The sequence below is a fragment of the Hyla sarda genome, chromosome 10, assembly GCF_029499605.1.
Source record: "Hyla sarda isolate aHylSar1 chromosome 10, aHylSar1.hap1, whole genome shotgun sequence".
NCBI classification, from domain to species: domain Eukaryota; kingdom Metazoa; phylum Chordata; class Amphibia; order Anura; family Hylidae; genus Hyla; species Hyla sarda.
Window position 1 is genome coordinate 96,782,824 of NC_079198.1, and position 20,860 is coordinate 96,803,683.

At 44.9% G+C, this 20,860-nt stretch overlaps 1 protein-coding gene across 2 annotated transcripts in view; it reads left to right on the plus strand.

The window, feature by feature from the left end:
- The window catches only part of PERM1 (PPARGC1 and ESRR induced regulator, muscle 1), a 46,696-nt gene that overhangs the window by 17,782 nt on the left and 8,054 nt on the right, over positions 1-20,860 (plus strand). The window contains exon 2 of one of the 2 annotated variants that reach the window (XM_056543147.1): positions 16,106-16,244. The exons of the other annotated variant lie outside the window; for it this stretch is intronic. The gene's annotated coding sequence lies outside the window, so the exon portion shown is untranslated. The remainder of the gene's footprint in view (positions 1-16,105; positions 16,245-20,860) is intronic. 2 annotated transcript variants of the gene reach the window in all.

Sequence of the window (20,860 nt, forward strand, 5' to 3'; positions counted from 1 at the left end):
AGGAAAAGTTGCTGAGTTGTCCATAGCAACTAATCATATCGCTTCTTTCATTGCTGAATAGGCCTGTGAAAATGAAAGAAGCGATCTGATTGGTTGCTATGGGCAACTCAGCAACTTTTCCTTTAGACAGGTTTTGATAAATCTCCCCTTATATGTTAATAGTCTGGACATTTACACACATGGTGATAACACATATGTTTATTTTTCTTTACATTCATTTATCTATAGAATGGGAAAAAGGGGCGATTCCAACTTTTATTAGAGAGGATTTTACACATTTATTACCTGTACCTTCTCAATCTGACCCACTCTCTGATCCCCCCCCCCCCCCCCCCCGTGTCAGGACAGCTTAATCTTGGTGGGATGACTGATGTGTGGGAGGGAGAAAAGTGACATCACACTTACAAACAAGGGATCATGGGACCTGTAGTTGGAGGGAGGGAACTCCACCAGGAAATAGTCATAAAGAAAACAGCAGTGATATGGTGGAATCACAACACAGCCAATTAGAGCTCACTTATACATTTACCCATCTTTTTTTTTGTGATAAATGCAAGAGGGGATCTACCTGGGTGAAAGCAATGATTTATGAGCTTAGAGAATGCTGCATTGTTGGAGAAGCGGTCCGTTCACACGTGCTTATTTTGCTACCTATTGACTTTATTCTGTGGGTCAGTAGGCATTTAAGGGCACCAACGCTGTGTGTATAATCTCAGGAATTTTGAGGGGCATTCATCAATATTTTATTAGTATATGTGGTATTATAGATGTGAAAAGTTGCCTAAGAATATACCGTCCTGCTCCAAATTCACCAAAGGTCACATGCCACTTGATGAATTAACCGGCTCCTACTCCCATGCTACCCGTTTAGACTTCTTTCCGGGGCTGAAGTGACATGGTGTGAGCTTGTGTGTAAATCACGGTTCTGCGACTTTTGTGGGACTTTTATGAGACTTTCGGAGAAAAGTTTCACATAATGAATAAGTTCCGACTGCATAAAACTAGTCTAAAGCACTGCAGATGGTAGTTCACTTTCAGATATGATCTATAGCAAAAGTTGCACAAAAGTCTCAGGGGAAGTGACTAAAACTTGTGACAATTTTAGATTAAAAAAATAAAATAAAATAAACAATCTAACCAGCTTGATGAATTCCCCTCTATGTCTCATAGTTGAGGTATATATGATGAAATGACAGGACTTTTTGATCACTTTTTATTATTTTTTCATGATATAAAAAGTGACAAAAAATACGCTATTTTGGACTTTGGAATTTTTTGGCACGTACACCATTGACCGTGCGGTTTAATTAACGATACATTTTATAAATCGGACATTTCCGCACGCGGCAATACCACATATGTTTACTTTTATTTACTCAGTTTTTTTTTTTTTATTGGGAAAAGGGGGTGATTCAAACTTTCATTAGGGAAGGATTTTTTTTTTGCAATGTTATAGCTCCCATAGGGGCTATAACACTGCACACACTGATCTTTTACATTGATCAATGGTTTCTCATAGGAAACCATTGATCAATGATTCTGCCGCTTGACTACTCATGCCTAGATCTCAGGCGCTGAGCAGTCATTCGGCAATCAGAAAGCATGGAGGAAGGTAGGGACCCTCCTGCTGTCTTAACAGTGAGTACTTACATATGTACTGGGATGGTAGCACTGGGTATGGCTGGGTTTACATCGCGTTTTGTCCCATACGGGACCGCATACGACAGGGGGAAGCTGAAAACGTGCGCTCCCGTATGTGGTCCCGTATGTAATTAATTTCAATGAGCTGGCCGGAGTGAAACGCTGACTCCGGTCGGCTCATTTTTGCCCTGTATGCGGTTTTCCACCTGACCTAAAATCGTAGTCGACCACGATTTTAGGTGCGGTGGGAAAACCGCATACAGGGCAAAAATGAGCCGACCGGAGTCAGCGTTTCACTCCGGTCAGCTCATTGAAATGAATTACATACGGGACCGCATACGGGAGCGCACGTTTTCAGCTTCCCCCTGCCGTATGGGACAAAACGTGATGTGAACCCAGCCTAACTTGTAAAGAGCAGAGGAAGAGTTGTCATCTCCCTCTTGCTCTGCAGGCTCTCCTCAGCACTCCTCTCTTCTTCGTGTCTCCCCACAGACTGCACAGGCTGGTTTAGACCTGCAGTCTATGAGACAGGGGGAACACGCTCAGACCTGTGATGTTATCAACGCACTCCTGCAGGTCTAAACCAGCCTGTGGCCGTAGAGCATAGGGATGTAAGTGCGGCCATGGGTCCCATATCTGCTGCCAGTCAAGGTTGTAATCGGCCCTGCCAGTGCCTGAAAAATGACAAATCTGGCCCTGACTGTATTTTGTGCAAAATCGTGGTAAAAATGCATCGATTTTACCGCGATTATGCTCAAATTGCGTCAAAATACAGTATTGTGAGTATGGATGTAAATATGTTCAGGGGCCCCTCTTTTAGATGGGGGCCCTGTGCAACTGCCCAGGTTGCCCCACCATAACACCGGCCCTGGATGGGGTGTGACCCCAGGCTTCCGTGTTCATGGACGCCGCAGCGCCGGCCTGCATATCGCAGGTGGTCCCAGAGACCGGACCCCCGCGATCAGACATGTCATCCCCTATTCTTTGAGTACCCTTTTAACACAATGAGTGTGCCCATGTCCATTTACATGTCAACCTTAAAAAAGATTAACAATTTTAGGGATGTGCAGTCGTTTTTTAATTTTTTTTTAATAATTTTATGTTCAGACGACTTGACACCTCAATGTGTCGATCACAATAGCAGGTGAAACAAACTGTACGTCACTTGAACATACACAAGAGAAACAATGCTCCATAAATCTGCTTGGGGCGTGAGAGGATAAGTGTTACTGATGTGACGGACTTGTGTAAGGCGTGAAGATAATGACATCTCCTCTGATCACTGACGTGTTTTACTTCACTGATCAGGACGTGTCTTCTGTATTGTTAGGAAAGGTGTCTCCACATTAGATTATTATTAATCGTGGCAAACACTACACAAGATAGAACGTGGTAGAACCTGACCAGGCGTCTGACACCAGCTGTCACCGTGCTGTGCAAATACCTCTCCACCAATGTGTGCAACAAAGGGGGAATCAGAGGTGCAAGGCCCTGGTGCCCAGGACTTCAGGACCAGTGATGCCACCTTCAATGGATTCAGGTTACACCTGTACCTCTATGGTCAAGTGAAGTTCAAAATTTAAAGGGCAAGTCTAGGGTTATAAGAAATGGCTGCTTTTATATAGAAACAGCACTACACCTGTCCATGTCTGGTACTGCAGCTCAGCTCCACTGAAGTGAATAAAGCTGAGCTGCAACACGACTCACAACCTGTAAATAGGTGTGGCACTGTTATTATAATCCTATACAACCCATTAAAAACCCTTTACACCGTGTGCCCCTAAAAATGGAACAGTTTTCTGCTGTGAAGAATGTAATATATGAATAAAAATTTCAGGACTGTAACTATAAGCAGTGCAGAGCCTGTGACTGCCCCCAAGCCCAAGAGCCTGAGGGGGACCCAAAACCAGTACTTTAAAAGATTATGCTCATAGTTGAGAGCAAACTTGAAATGTGCCGTCAATAGTTTTTCCAATTTTATGAAAAATTACTGTGCACGATTTTTAAATTTGGCGCCTAAAAGCCTTAAAGGGGCACTGTTCTCCCTGCTCGCTGCCATATATAATACTATACATTAGGAGACAAAGTTTCCTGCTCTGTCTCCACAGCAGCTGTCTCCAGTTCGAGACCCTGCGCCATAGAATTACATTACATTGGGTCTCGGGCTGGACAATAGTCATTTAAAAAAACATTAGAGAAAAACTCTGGTGGTGTATAAAGCTGGCCTTGGGCCCTTTATTGTAAACTCATCTGTAAAAGCTTTCTATTTTTATCTGGAAAATTTACGGAAAAGTCACAATTGTGCATTTTCTAATTTTGCCAGCAGGTGGCAGCACATGACCACATACTGCACTGGGAGCTCAGGAGACTGTCCTGTCGATTGAATTGACGGGAGTGAATAAAACCTTAAATAAAAGGATCAAATAAGTGAATTATCTGTGAGCATGGACATTATATAAACCACATGGAAGAAATACAAAGCTCCACCTAGCAGTACATCAATTAAAATAATAGAATTTTGCATTAAAAACAATACTTTGCTATAGTACTGTTGGAGGAATTGCTCTCTAAGGCTGTTATACTAACCAGGGTACCTCCAGCTGTTACAAATCTACAACTCCCAGCATGCCCGGACAGCCTTTGGCTATCCGGGCATGCTGGAAGTTGTAGTTTTGTAACAGCTGGAGGCACCCTGGTTGGGAAACACTGCCCTAAGGCCTAAGTTACAGCGACAGCCAAGGCAATACATTGAGTTGTATGTATCTACTCAATATTTAAAGGGGTATTCCGGTGCTTACACATCTTATCCCCTATCCAAAGGATAGGGGATAAGATGCCTGATCGCGGGAGTCCCGCAGCTGGTGACCCCCGTGATCATGCACACGGCAGCCCGTTTGTAATCAGTCCCCGGAGCATGTTCGCTCCGGATCTGATTACGGTCGACCGCAGGGCCGGCGGCGTGTGACGTCATTCCCCCGCCCTTGTGTGACATCACGCTCCGCCCCTCAAGGCAAGCCTACCTATCATGCCCCCTCCCGTAGGCTTGCATTGAGGGGCGGTGCGTGACGTCACACGGGGCGGGTTGTCACACGCCGCCGGCCCTGCGCTCGACCGTAATCAGACGCGGAGCAAACACGCTCCGGGGACTGATTACAAACGGGGTGCCACGTGCATGATCACGGGCGTCCCCAGCTGCGGGACTCCCGCGATCAGGCATCTTATCCCCATCCTTTGGATAGGGGATAAGATGTGTAAGCACCAGAGTACCCCTTTAAAGGGGTACTCTGGTGGAAAACTTTTTTCTTTTAAATCAACTGGTGCCAGAATGTTAAACAGATTTGTAAATTACTTCTATTAAAAAATCTTAATCCTTCCAGTACTTATTAGCTGCTGAATACTACAGAGGAAATCCTTTTCTTTTTGGAACACAGTGCTCTCTGCTGACATCACAAGCACAGTGCTTTCTGCTGCATTTTAGGAACTGTCCAGAGCAGCATATGTTTGCTATGGAAATTTTCTCCTACTCTGGATAGTTCTTAAAATGGACAGAGATGTCAGCAGAGAGCACTGTGGTCATGATGTCAGCAGAGAGCTCTGTATTCCAAAAAGAAAATAATTTGCTCTGTAGTATTCAGAAGCTAATAAGTACTGGAAGGATTAATATTTTTTTAATGGAAGTCATTTACAAATCTGTTTAACTTTCTGGCAGCAGTTGATTAAAAAAAAAAGTTTTCCACCGGAGTACCCCTTTAAGCTACAATATAAGTTTAATAACCATAAATTCATAAGAGGTAAAGTTCATATGTCCTAAATTCCCATGTCTACTCTGAGCAAGACAAAGATAAAGCATTAAAATTAGGGAATTATTAAACAAATGTAAAAAATGCAAATATAAAAATTAAAAAAAAGTATAAAAATATATATGCTCAGACTTCTATATACTATATTATGTGCCTTTATATATGCATTTAAAAACAATCCATAAGTAGTCCAAAGTAAATCCAAAGTTACTTTCATTTGGTCCAGATAAATTGAGATAGCAGATACAACTGAAGCCCAGGTATATACTGTATACAGTTCTCCGCAATGTTATATTGATGGTAAGTGTTTACCAATATAATTCTTGCCATTTATAGGTATCTCTAATTAGATTATCTTTGATAAATGTAATTAATAATAAGTTGCATATGTGGCATATCTCTACAATGCATTTAGAACATTTTCAGACCCTTTCACTTTTTTCACATATTGTAATGTTGAGGCCTTGTTAAGTTTGCACTTAAAGGGGTACTCCAGTGGAAAAAAAAAATTTTAAATCAACTGGTGCCAGGAAGTTAAACAGATTTGTAAATTAGAATTCAAGTAGAGAAAACAGACATGGTCGCACATCCACAATATGTATTTTGATCTACTTGCTTCTCAGCATAAATTCAAAAACTAACAGGTTGTTAGTATACATTTTGATCAAAAAGTACAAGCCGACTCGCCACTTCAATGCCACCTATTTAGATTGGGTCCCTAACGTCCGTAGAATAAAATGGTGTAGCACTGGGCGGCGACCACCACGCCGCAACACCAGTGCCCACAGGGGAAACAACCCACTAACAGAGCAGCCTCAATGCCACTCAGACCAGTCCTAGGGCCGCGCCCCCCCCCCCCCCCCCCCCCATAGACACGGTGCCATGGCAGCAACAGGCACCGCACAGCACCACACCAGTGTGAACAAGATGTAAAAGCTCACTTAATATGTGCTCCCAGTCAGACTGGGAGGCTGCCAGAAAGGAAGGGGCCCTGTGTAGTTTCCTGCTAATTTATATAGGGCTGGCATGAGGGGGAGGGGTGGAGTGCAGACCAAGTAAAAAAAAGGGGGGTGGGATAGAATACACAATGTGAATTCAAGTTGAGAAAACAGATATGGTCGCACATCCACAATATGTATGTAGATTTGTAAATTACTTGTATTAAAAAATCTTAATCCTTCCAGTATTTAATCCTTCCAGTACTTATCAGCTGCTGTATACTACAGGGGAAGTTATTTTCTTTTGGATTTCATTGTACACTGAGGACAAGCAGGGCTCTGTACACTGAGGACAAGCAAGGCTTTGTACACTGAGGACAAGCAGGGCTCTGTGCACTGAAGACAAGCAGGGCTCTGTGCACTGAGGACAAGCAGGGCTCTTTACACTGAGGACAAGCAGGGCTCTGTGCAGTGAGGACCAGCGGGGCTTTGTGCACTGAGGACAAGCAGGGCTCTGTATACTGATGACAAGCAGGGCTCTGTGCACTGAGGACAAGCAGGACTCTGTGCAGTGAGGACAAGCAGGGCTCTGTACACTGAAGACAAACAGGGCTCTGAACACTGAGGACAAGCAGGGCTCTGTGCAGTGAGGACAAGTGGGGCTCTGTACACTGAGGACAAGTAGGGCACTGTACACTGAGGAGATGCAGGGCTCTGTGCACTGAGAACAGTTACACATTGCCCTCCGGCCACACGTGCCCGCATGCGAATCCCAGCCCGTCACTTACCACGGGCCTCAGCTGTCTCTTCTCCTCCCTCTCAGCTCCGGCGCACGTGTCTCCGTCTCCTAAAGCTCTGAAATTTAAAGGGCTAGTACACCAATAATTATGTGTTACACCTGACACTACTCTATAAGTCCCTGCACCTCCCACTCTTCCCTGCCGGTTCTTCAGTGCCGTTTGCCTGAGATTCAGCGTTCCCTTTGTCTGTTTGCCTAGCCCGTGTTCTGACCCTTCCACTACGCTATTTGCCGCCTGCCTTGACCTTCTGCTAAGTCCGACTTCTTCTCTGCCTCCTCCTTCTGTACTTCGCATCACCCAGCTACCTATGTGGTTGAGTCGAGGATAGCGACCTGGGTGTCACCTGCTGCAGCAAGCCCATCCTGCCTTGTGGTGGGCTCTGGTGAAGACCAGTGGCACCTTAGACTCCGCTCCCCGATACGGCCTGTGTCATCAGCCACACAGGTCAGTGGATCCACATCCAGCACCGTTACAGCAAGATACGGCCATGGATCCCGCTGGGTTACAACCACAGCAGCCACAGCCTCCTCCTGCGCCGGTAATGCCTCCCGCTCCTGCCGGCACCACGGGATCCAAGCTCCGTTTGTCTCTTCCCGAGAAGTATGAAGGGGATCCCAAGTCCTGCCGTGGATTTGTGACACAGTGCTCCATGCACATTGAGCTTATGGTGGAACAGTTCCCTACGGAACAAGCGAAGGTGGCCTTTGTTGTCAGTTTGTTAACTGGAAGGGATCTGGCCTGGGCAACTCTGTAATGGAATCGCAGTGTCCCACTCACAGCCAGTCTTAAGGCTTTCCTGACAGAATTCTGAAGTGTTTTCGAAGAACCTGCACAAGCTTCTTCCGCAGAATCGGATTTGCTGAGCCTTTCTCAGGGTATTTCCTCTGAAGGCTATACAATTTTGTACCCTGGCTTCAGAGTTATCCTGGAATAACTAAGCTCTGCGCCACTTTCAAAAATTTCTAGCCATATTAAGGATGTCCTTGCTGCCCGGGAATTGCCATCTACCTTGAATGATATCCGTTTCTCTGAGCAACATGAGGAACAACATCAAGAAAGGGAGTCTGCATGACCTCGGCGCTTTCCTCGCCTGGCACCAGTCTTCAGGCAACCACCGCAACCTTGTTCGTTGCCTCCCGCAGTGGAGGCTATGCAGGTGGATCAGTCTTGCCTGACTCTGCAGGAAAGAACTTGCCGACGAGCTGAGAATCTGTCTCTACTGCACCAGTACAGATAATTTCCTCAAAGATAGTCCTGTACGTCCACAGTCACAGGGAAACGCTCGCACCTAGAGTTTGTGGGAGAAGGCCGCCCTCTCCACGCTTGAATTTGTTGGTTCAGCTTTCTCTACCCTCCAAAGAGATTACTTTCATTCTTGCCTTCCTGGAATCTGGTTCCGCAGGAAATTTTATTGATGCCTGCTTATTACATAGGTATCATCTGCCGTTGTATCGCCTGTTGAAGCCCTTGTACATCTCTACGGTCAACGGAGAAAATCTGGACTGTACTATAACACACAGAACCCATATCTATGCAGGTTGGAGTTTTGCATAAGGAGAACTTGTCCTTCTATGTACTTTCTCACTGTACCTCCCCTCTCCTGCTTGGCCTTCCTTGTTTGCAACTCCATGCCCGCAGCTGGATTGGAAAACTGGAAAAGTTCTCAGTTGAAGACCTTATTGCAACAGTCACTGTATTCATATTCGTCTGTCTAAGTTGGTGCCTCCTTCGACTCCTCAGCCCAATTTGCCTACGTATCTTCAGGACTATGCCGACGTTTTCAGTGAGAAGCAAGCGGAAGTATTGCAACCTCATCGTCCTTACGATTGTCCTATAGACTTATTGCCTTATAGACTTATTGCCGGGGACCACTCCTCCTCGGGGAAGAATTTACCCTTTTTCTATTCCCAAAACTCAGGCCATGTCTAAATATATACAAGAAAATCTTCAAAAAGGCTTTATCAGGAAGTCATCTTCCCCTGACGGACCCAGATTCTTCTTTGTAGAGAAAAAAGACGGTTCTTTGCGACCCTGCACTGACTATCGCGGACTGAATAAAATCACCGTCAAGAACAGATACCCACTTCCCTTGATCTCGGAGTTATTTGATCGTCTGCATGGGATCTTCTCCAAACTTGACCTTCGAGGTACTTATAACTTGATTCGCATAAGAGAAGGTGACGGATGAAAGACTGCATTAAATACTCGGGATGAACATTTTGAGTATCTTGTGATGCCGTTCGGACTCTATAATGCTCCAGCTGTCTTCCAGGAGTTCATTAATGACATCTTTCGTGACCTCTTATACACCTGTGTCGTGGTCCATTTGGACAATATTCTGATCTACTCGCCCAATCTTCAGACACGTTGTTCCCACATCCGCCAGGTTTTACAACATCTACGAGACAACTATCTTTACACTAAACTTGACAAGTATGTTTTCGAAAAAAACAGTCTTCCTTTTATGGGTTACATTGTTACTAGTCAAGGTCTACAGATGGATCCTAACAAGTTGTCTGCTGTACTGGACTGGCCCCGACCTTCCGGCTTAAAAGCTATTCAGCGCTTTCTTGGTTTTGCCAATTACTATCAGCAATTTATTCCTCATTACTCCACCTTGGTAGCGCCCATTGTCTCTCTCACCAAAAAGACTTCTAATCCCAAGGTCTGGACTCCAGAGGCAGAAGATGCTTTTAAACAGTTAAAGACCGCCTCCGCTTCTGCTCCGATCCTGACTAGACCCAACTCTGGCAAGCCTTTTCTTTTGGAGGTGGATGCTTCTTTAGTTGGAGCAGGTGCTGTCCTAACACAAAAGTCCTCTAAGGGAAGAATTGTAATCTGTGTTTTTTTATAAAAACTATACCATCAGAGACCGTGAACTCTTGGCTATTAAACTAGCCTTGGAAAATTGCATCATCCCTTGGAGGCTTCTGAACATCCTATTATTATATATTCTGACCACAAGAACCTGCTCTATCTTCAGACAGCCCATCGTCTCAACCCACGGCAGGCACGATGGTCTTTGTTCTTCTCCAGATTTGACTTCTACATCAACTTCCGTCCTACAGAGGAGAATTTACGAGTTGACAATCTTTCCAGGTCTTCTGATGTGCATAACTGAGAATCTCCTCAGCATATTATTCCTCGTGAGCGTCTCATCTCTGCAACACCAGCAAATCTTCAGCATCTGCCTCCTGGAAAGACTTACATATCTCCCCATTTAAGACTCCGAGTCTTCACATGGGGCCATTCCTCTCTTCTGGCCTGTCATTCCGGAACTCGTAAGTCTCTACAGCTCATCTCCAGACAATATTGGTGGCCTAGTTTAAAACAGGATGTCATTGATTTTGTCCATTCCTGTTCGATCTGTGCCCGGGATAAGACCGCTCGTTCTAAACCTACAGGTCTTCTACAGCCTCTGGCAGTTCCTGAGCTCCCCTGGACCAATATTGCAATGGACTTCCCAGCCCATCACTTACCACGGGCCTCAGCTGTCTCTTCTCCTGCCACTCTGCTCCTTCGCATGTGTGCCCGTCTCCTAGGTCGCGGGTATGCCGGAGCTCTGAAATTTAAAGGGCCAGTATGCCCATAATTATGTGTAACACCTGACACTACTCTATAAGTCCCTGCACCTCCCACTCTTCCCTGCCGGATCTTCAGTTTGTCTGAGATTAAGCGTTCCCTTTGTCTGTTTGCCTAGCCTGTGTTCTGACCCTTCCGCTACGTTATTTGACTACACACCTTTGCAGCCAGCCTTGACCTTCTGCTAAGTCCAAATTCGTCTCTGCCTCATCCTCCTGCAGCAAGCCCATCCTGCCTTGCGATGGGCTCTGGTGAAGACCAGCGACACCTTAGACTTCGCTCGCCAATACGGCCAGTATAATCAGCCACACAGGTCAGTGGATCCACATCCAGCACCTTTACAAGAACAAGCAGGGCTCTGTGCACTGAGGACAAACAGGGCTCTGTGCACTGGGGACAAGCAGAGCTCTGTACACTGAGGACAAACAGGGCTCTGTGCACTGAGGACAAGCATGGATCTGTACACTGAGGACAAGCTGGGCTCTGTACACTGAGGACAAGCAGGGCTCTGTACACTGAGGACAAGCAGAGCTCTGTGCAGTGTGGACAAGCAGGGCTTTGTGCCCTGAGGACAAGCAGGGCTCTGTACACTGAGGACAAGCAGGGCTCTGTGTGCTGAGGACAAACAGGGTTCTATGCAATGAGGACAAGCAGGGCTCTGTACACTGAGGACAAGCAGGGCTCTGTGCACTGAGAACAAGCAGGGCTCTGTGCACTGAGAACAAGCAGGGCTCTGTGCACTGAGGACAAACAGGACTCTGTGCACTGGGGACAAGCAGGGCTCTGTACACTGAGGACAAGCAGGGCTGTGTACACTGAGGACAAACGCAGTTCTGTGCACTGAGGACAAGCAGAGCTCTGTACACTGAGGAAAAGCAGGGCTCTGTGCACTGAAGACCAGCAGGGCTCTGTGCCCTGAGGACAAACAAGGCTCTGTGCCATGAGGACAAGCAGGGCTCTGTACACTGAGGACAAACAGGGCTCTGTGCAGTGAGGACAAGCAGGGCTCTGTACACTGAGGACAAGCAGGGCTCTGTTCACTGAGAACAAGCAGGGCTCTGTACACTAAGGATAAGCAGGGATCTGTACACTGAAGAGAAGCAGGGCTCTGTACACTGAGGACAAGCAGGGCTCTGTGCAGTGAGGACAAGCAGGGCTCTGTACACTGAGGACAAGCAGGGCTCTTTGCAGTGATGCTCTTTAACATGCTCCTGGCTTGAACAGCAGACTGATTGTCAAGCCAGGAGCCTGTACAGAGCCCTGTGAGTTTCATTCAGTGAAAAATGTCATTGTTTATCTATAATCTTATATTGTGAGTTAATTGGCTAAAGGGGCACTCCGGCCCTAAGACATCTTATCCGCTATCCAAAGGATAGGGGATAAGATGTATGATTGCGGGAGTTCTGTTGTGGGCCCCCCACAATCTCTCATGCAGCACCCACCAGTCTCAGCTGAACAAAGTGATGATCGCTCCATGTCTGAAGACTCGTGACCCCGGGGCCGGAGTATCGTGATGTCACGACTCTGCCCCCTTATTACGTCAAGCCCCGCCCCCTCAATGCAAGTAAATGGAAGGGGGTGTGACATCACAATACTCCGGCCACGAGGTCGTGAATCTTCAGACATAGAGCGATCATCACTTCGTGCAGCTGAGAAAGGTGGGTGCTTCATAAGAGATTGGGGGATTGCGATCAGACATCTTATCCCCTATCCAAGATGTCTTAGGGCCGATGTACCCCTTTAAATCTAGTCCAGAGCCTTGTTCTGGTGTGGGGACCTTTACCTCTTCTGAAAAGAACTCTTCCCTCTTCAATACTGTAGACTTTTGTAATTTCGGCCATATTTTTTTCAAATATGATTTTTCTAAAAATTGTGCAGTGAGTGTGGTTGCCAGCAGCTACAGGTCCTGAAATATAGTGCACTTGGTATTTGTAAACATATTATCATTTTGTTGTACTATTATCCAGAGCCGGATTAAGAGCACCATGGGCCTGGTGTTGAAGAGTTTGATTGGCCTAAAAGTGGCCACGACCCATCAGCCTGGTTGCGGACATTTGTGGGTCGCAGTCTAATTCTATTTACTTACATTATGTGTAACACAGCAGGATACACATAATGTGGTGTAGGTAGGTAGCTAGGTAGGTTGTTAACTATCTAGGTAGGTAGCCAGGTAGATAGGTAGCTTGCTGTGAAAACACTTTTTATGGATTAAATCACAATTTTTTCACCTTATCTTTGTGCTCATGCAAGATTTTCTTTTTTGTAGCCAGGTAGATAGCTATAAAATTACACCAACCAAAATGTCGCCATAGCCATTATTTTTGAACCTTAAGTGGACTAGTCAGGGCCCCGTACAGGAGATCGCTGGGGGTCCTTTGGGTAGGAGACAAGTTTTTCAGCGTGATACTCTTTTAAGATAGTTTTCCATGACCAATTATACCAGTACTGACCAAATCCTGTATACTGAGACCAATATTACCAATAATACCAGTATACAAGGAGGAATGTTATCACTAAACATATTACCATCATACTGTTACTAACCAAATCCTGTATACTGAGACCAATATTACCAATAATACCAGTATAGGAGGAATATTATCACTATACATATAACCATAATACTGTTACTGACCAAATCCTAAATAGTATATTGAGACCAATATTACCAATAATACCTATACTGGTATTAATAGTAATATTGGTCTCAATATATAGGATTTGGTTAGTAACAGTATTATGGTAATATGTATTGTATATGTATATGTATTCCTCCTTGTATACTGGTATTATTGGTAATATTGGTCTCAGTATACAGGATTTGGTTAGTAACTGTATGATGGTACAAGGAGGAATATTATCACCATACATATTACCATCATACTGTTACTGACCAAATTCTGTATACTGAGACCAGTATTAACAATAATACCCGTATACAAGGAGGAATATTTTCACCATACATATTACCATCGTACTGTTAATGATCAGGACCAATATTACCAATAACAGTATACATGGAACAAATTATACCGCCACACAAAGACTGAATAATAACACCTTACTGAGTAAAAACCACTATACACAGACTAAAAATACCAATAATGCCAGTATACAAATAATACAAGGGCCAAATCATACCGATGCATCAGGAACACACTATACATCACACAGTGACTGTACTGATACTGAATAAAACCACTGTATACAGACTATTAATCCTTCATACAATGACCATATAGAGGTAGATACCAAGATCTGTATGCCATATAAGTGATTATATACAGGACCATATAACGGTAGATATCAGCTGCACACAAGATCTGTATACCATATAAGTGATTATATACAGGACCATATTGAGGTATATACCGGCTGGACCGATATTCCATAAAAGTGATTCTATACAGGACCATATAGTGGTAATCACCAGCTGCACACAGGATATGTTTTCCCTTATAAGGGTAGGGTCACATATGCCATATTTGATGCTTAAATTTGAAGCTACAGATTTTCAATGTAAACTAAATGGCTGAACACAGCTCCTAATCTGCAATTACAAATCCTGTGCATCATATCTGTGCAGGATACTGTACGTGTCAATGCACCCTAAGGATTTGATGCCCAGGATTTTCTGCTGCAGATTTAAATGTAAACTAAATGACTGAATACAACTTTAAATCCTGTGTATCAAATCCTGCACATCAAATCTGTGCAGAATACTGTACCTAAGACCCTTAGACCCTAAGGAGACGTTCACATGTGCATATTTTTTCTGCATATCTGCTGAAAATGTTCTGCAACAGATTTTGCTGCCCACTAAAGTTAATGGACAGCAAAATCTGCAGAAGCAGATCTGCAGCAGAAAATGTGCACATGTGAATCTACCACAATTTTTTTTATTTATTATTATTTTGTTATCACCTAGCATTCCCAATTTCTTCTGCTATGATTGGATAATTCAGGAGTTTTCTGTTTAGGGATAGAGTTGCACTTTAAATGATTGCTGTCAGATTAAAAAACATTCTATATGTTGTACATCTTGGCAAAACATCAAAGGGGTACTCCGGTGCTTAGACATCTTATCCCCTATCCAAAGGGTAGGGGATAAAATGCCTGATCGCAGGAGTCCTGCCGCTGGGGACCCACAGGGATGATGCACGCGGTACCCCGTTTGTAATCAGTCCCCGGAGCGTATTCGCTCCGGGACTGATTACCGGCAACTACAGGGCGGGCGGCGTGTGACGTCACGCCCCCACCCCCATGTGATGTCACGCTCCGCCCCTCAATGTAAGCCTATGGGAGGCTATCACGCCCCCTCCCGTAGACTTGCATTGAGGGGCGGAGCGTGACATCACTCGGGGGCGGGGGCGTGACATCACACGCCGCCCGCCCTGTAGTCGCCGGTAATCAGTACCGGAGCGAACACGCTCCGGGGCTGATTACAAACGGGGTACCGTGTGCATGATCCCGGGGGTCTCCAGCGGCGGGACTCCCGCGATCAGGCATCTTATCCCCTATCCTTTGGATAGGGGATAAGATGTCTAAGCACTGGAGTACCCCTTTAACCTTTCTAATATACTTCATAAGAAAATTGTATTTCCTTTTTATAGAAATCAAGGCTTATAAAAAAAATAAAAAATAAAAAAAAAAACAGCCCGATATCATGCAGAACACAATCCTGTCCGGCTGCAGGATCATCTTTGTCCAAGCTGAAGTACAGGCTGGGACAAAGTCCAGTAAGTGAGGGCAGGACTAGCACTCCTCTGTGCTCATTCCTGTCCTATCAGACTGCAGCAGGGAGCAGTGGGTTACAGAGCAGCCTGCAGTGATTGGATGAAGAGACCCAGGACTCAGGGAAGATGAGTCATGCAGAGTGAAGACAAGCCCCCTCTATAGCACAGAATGACAAGCCAAGTGAGCAACAGATAGAAGGTATTCATGAGAGAAATATAGGTCCTAGACACAGAAAAAAAATATATATGGACACGATCAGAATCAGGTACTGAGTAACATATAACTTTTTTTTTTGTGGGATATGACAGGCATGCTTTAAATGATTGTACTTCCTTCACTGTAATAGGTCATCACGTTATAGAATATGCTAGGCTTTGTACAAATAGCATTGAATACTAAATATTCTATCCGTTCCATTGAGAATAAGGTATCACATCATTAAAAGTTGTTGCAAAGTTTATTCTTTGCTTGGTAGTGGATCTTTAAATCCGTAGCCCACCCCTCGACAGCTCCGTCACTTAGCTTGTGAGTTACTTGTGTGAGCACTGTTCATAGTCACTATTTATAGCTGTGCATTCACGGAGTGTTTGGGTCCCGTGTCTTCCAGCAGAAGCTAGGCCCTATTTTCAGCACCTGAATAGACATGACTGTCACGACAGGTAACCCTGTGTGTCCGGCTGCACTTAGCCCACTGGGCTACTAGAGAACCTTCCGGAGGGGACTGCTTCCTTCTCCTGGACTACGAGGTAAGAAGCAGTAACACTGCCTTAGAAAGTGCTAATGTAACATATAATTTTAGAACATAGTTTTTCACATTTGCTCATTGACATTGCGGCCGGTGGAACACGAGACGTTTCAGTAGGACATTTCCATGTTGCTTCATACATATCCACAATTCTACCATAACGGAAGTGTCACACGCAGAAATTTTTTGGGGGAAAATAAAAGCTTTTGATTTTTTTTTTAACCAAAATGGATTCTTAAGGAATAGGGAATAAAGACTTATTCTTCTCCCTCTTGCTGGATCCACTTCTGGATTTGTAACTGCAGAGCCGAAGGAATCAAAGCTGGAACCCCAACTACACGACGATAAAGTTAGATTTCGCCTTTAACATTGTACTTTCATTTGGTAGGTCAAACTTATACAAACACAGGCTCAAAGACACAAAGGAATCCAAGATGTAAAATAATAAAAATTAAATTAAAACTCTCAACTTTTTGGTTTCACATTCAGCAATTTTTTTTTTTTTTTTGGGGGGGGAACAAAAAAATTTGCTGATTGTGAAACCAAAAAATTTAGAGTTTGAATCCCTTTTTTATTATTTGACAGCCTGGATTCCTTCGTGTCTTTGAGCCTGTGCTTGTAAGTTTGACCTTCCAAATGAAAGTACAATGTTAAAGGCGAAATCTAACTTTATCGAAGTATAGTTGGGGTTCCAGCTTTGATTCCTTCTGCTCCCAGTGTACCTGCATCGCTAGTTTTGTTAAACATTATCCACCAGTATTGGGCATCAAAAGTCTTGCGGTTTGACAAGGATTGTGTAATATCTATTGTGAAATATCTATGTGAAGTCAGGTAATGCATTTAGGTGTTAGAGTTTCCCTTTAGGTGCATACGTTGTAAAGTAAATTTAAGAGGAGTTCAACAAGGGTAACCAGGAATTATTTGATAGGAATGTAGTGCATACATTTGTTTTCCAACCAGGGTGCCTCCAGCTGTTGCAAAACTACAACTCCCAGCATGCCCGAACAGCCAACGGCTGTCCGGGCATGCTGGGAGTTGTGGTTTTGCAACAGCTGGAGGCACTCCGGATGTGAAACTTGGATCCAAACATTTGCTGTTAGTTGTGACGTGCACCCTACAGTAAAAGTGTTAACACTTGTTTGGGAATGTCATTTTAAGAATCTTGTAAGGAGCCCATAGCGCCCCTCCAAGGTCATTCAGGCTTCTTCTACGGACTCTATGGGGGAGATTTATCAAAACCCATGCAGAATAAAAGTTGACCACTTGCCCCTATCAACCAATCAGATCGCTTCTTTCATTTTTGAAAAGACTTATGAGAAATGAAAGCAGCAATCTGATTGGTTGCTATGGTCAACTGGTCAACTTTTACTCTGCATGGGTTTTGATAAATCTCCCCCTATGGAACTAATATTAACTATGGAATGAGCTATAGGGGCAATTTTTATTACCAACGTATTGGAGTATATTTTTGAAGCCACTCCATATTGCAGAAGGTGATCGCATATACCGTAACTATGGTTCTAGGAAAAGGGCTCCGATCGCAGGCGATTGTGATGGAGTGCAGCTTAGGGCTATAACTTCTTGTAAAACCGTATTAGGTATCCGAATTGTGGTGTTCTACATAGGGGCTTTTCATTATAACCTCCAAATGACCTTGTGCTTGCCTAGACAGGAGCTCTCTGGTAGACATGACGTAATGGCCCTTTACTAAAATCCGAGTGTTTAATGTGGAGTGTTTTTCTTTTAACTCAGTTTTTTTCCCCCTGATTTACTAATCTGACGCCTGTCTCTGGGTTTTTTTTTTTTTGTGTCGCATGGGTTTAAAGCTGTCGCACAAAATTTATTCTGCCCTGACAGGCAGTATTACCAAGATAATTACAGAAACATCCAATTAAAGATAGGAAAGTCAGAAGCAAACACACAGAACAGATTAAGATATATGGGTCAAAAAGAATTTATAAAAGTTGTACAATGTAAGATGTCGAAAGTCTGTCTCTGTAAATTCAGATTACATTAGTGCTTGTACTACTACCCCCATAATGGAACAGGGTATGTTGTGGGCAGTAGTACTGGGGCTGAGGGATTGAGGGCACCGTATCTCACTTCTGAGACCCGATCCGATCAGAAGTTATTAAGCAGGGGAGCGGGCAGCATGCTCCTCCCCAGCGATGTACAGTGTACTTTTACTTTCATTTTTAAATTCCCTGCCGGGAGCCCTGAATGGCAAGTACTGAGGTGCCATTCAGGGCTCCCGGCGGGGTTTTCAAATAGAAGCGCTGCGGTGGGGAAAAATATATAGAATCGCTGGGGGGGGGGGTATATTGCTGGCCACCCGCAGAGTTTCTATATATCTGTCCCCTGCTACTCTATATAAGTGTGGTGTCCCAGTACAGGATTATGTGGCCCTGTACTGTCCTCCTGCCCTGTCAGGCAGAGTCCCTGCATGTCGCCAAGGTCCACCTTACAGTTCACCATGTTGTACATAGGTTTTGTATATATAATGTACTGTTGCTTTAATGTTTGAATCACTTGATTGTTACCCAGGAGGCTCCAGTGACCAGATGCCCCCCCCAAGTGACCTATGGGCTCCTTGCACAGCCCCCCTATATAACCAGGGGAGGGGCTGCAATCTCTCTGTTTCCTGCTGAGGTCCAGTGCAGTCAAGTTGTCTCAGTGTCTGTGTCCAGAGCATTGGAGGCCTCAAGCCTAAAGTCCTGCAGCCACAAGTCGGTCAACAGTAAGTCAAGTCATCCTATTGTCAGTCACCATCTCTGTCAAGTCGAGTTCATCTCTAGTCACCGTGGCTTGCACTAAAGTCAGTCTAACTACTGCAAGTCCCAGCAAGCCCCCCCTGTGTCACTGGTCACCTCCCTGGGACATTTGGCTGTACTGCAAAGACTATATCACCTGTCTTGCCTCAGTAAAGCTGCCGTTATCCTTAATCTGGCGTTGGTGTTTTCATTGCCCCTGCCTAACCCAGGATCAGCGGGTATTACTTTCAGGTGGTTAAGGCTAAACCACTCCCCTGGCATCACGACAAGAAGGGGTTAATACCATCTGCCCCTTGGGCCATAACATCTGCCCTGCATCTACCCTGCACCTCACACCCCGACACCATAGAAATCTTGCCCCCTGAGGAGCATTTATATAGGTATTGTCCCCCGCAGCACTATCATAAGCCCCCGGCAGTGCTATGAATGAAAAGTATTCTATTAGCAGCGCATCAGGCCAGGAAGCCGGCCAGCCCGATGCGCTGCTGAAAGAATACTTGTCTTTCATAGCGCTGTGGTGGCATATGTACATTGAAGCACTGTGGGGGCCAGATAATTCTGTATGTCTGGCCCCCACAGCGCTTCTATAATCATATGCCTCTGCAGCGCTATAAATGAAAAGTATTCTAACAGCAGCGCATCTGGCCAGGAAGCCGGCCGGCCCAATGCACTTCTGATAGAATACTTTTAATTCATAGCGCTGCAGAGGCATATGATTATAGAAGCACTTTGGGGGCCAGACATATGGATATATGTCTGACCCCCGCAGCACATCTAAATACAGAGGCCGCCGCAGCGCTATGAATGACAAGTATTCTTTCAGCAGCGCATCGGGCCGGCCAGATACACTGCTGTTAGAATACTTTTCATTCATAGCGCTGCCGGGGGCTTATAATAGCACTGCGGGGGGGAAGGGGGGGGAATATATATACACATGCACTACGGGGGCATATGATTGCGCTGCGGGGGACAATACCTATATAAATGCGCTGTGGGGAGCAAGACTTATATAGCGCAGCAGGGGGCAAGATATATAGAAACGCTGTGGGGGGCCAGACATATACCCCTCCCCCTCCCCCCCCCAATGATTCTATATATCTTTGCCCACATCAGCACTTCTATTTGAAAACCTTGGGGAGGGGAATTTAAAAATTAAAGTAAAAGTACACTGTACATCGCTGGTGAGTAGCATGCCACCCGCTCCCCTGCTTAAGAAATTCTGATCGGATCGGGTCTCAGAAGTGAGACCCGCTGCGATCAATCCCTCAGCCCCTGTACTACTGCCCCCAACATGGAACAGACCCTGTTCCATGATGGGGGTAGGATTCACTTGGTTTAGAGTAATTTCCCGACAGCTCAGAGCTGTCAGGTTTTGGTGAAGCAAAAGTCACACGTTTTCCTGTGAGTTTTTCATAATACTCGGACTGTTGTTTCTTTTTTGTCGTGAACACGCCCCTTTTTTGGCTAACCACACCCGTTTATTGCGGGTTTAAAAAACACTCTGAGTAATGGTATTTTGTGTCGGGAAATTGTGTCGCACAAAGTGTCGCAAAATTTGGTCGCACAACCCGAGAAAAAGTCAGGTTGACATTAGTAAATCAGGGTCAATGTGTGTGAAATGACACACATGAGAAGGCTACATTGTTATACAGATGTTCCACCATGTGTGCTGCACTATAATACCAGCTATACTTCACTGCAAATGTTTTAAAGGGAACCAATCAGCGGATTTTAGCATATGTAACACTTGACACTTGACTTATCCTGACTATCCCTGGAGGCAAAAACATGTTGAAGATATGAAGTTATAAAGTCTCCCCCGCCGCCCTGTAAGTAGCCCCCTGGG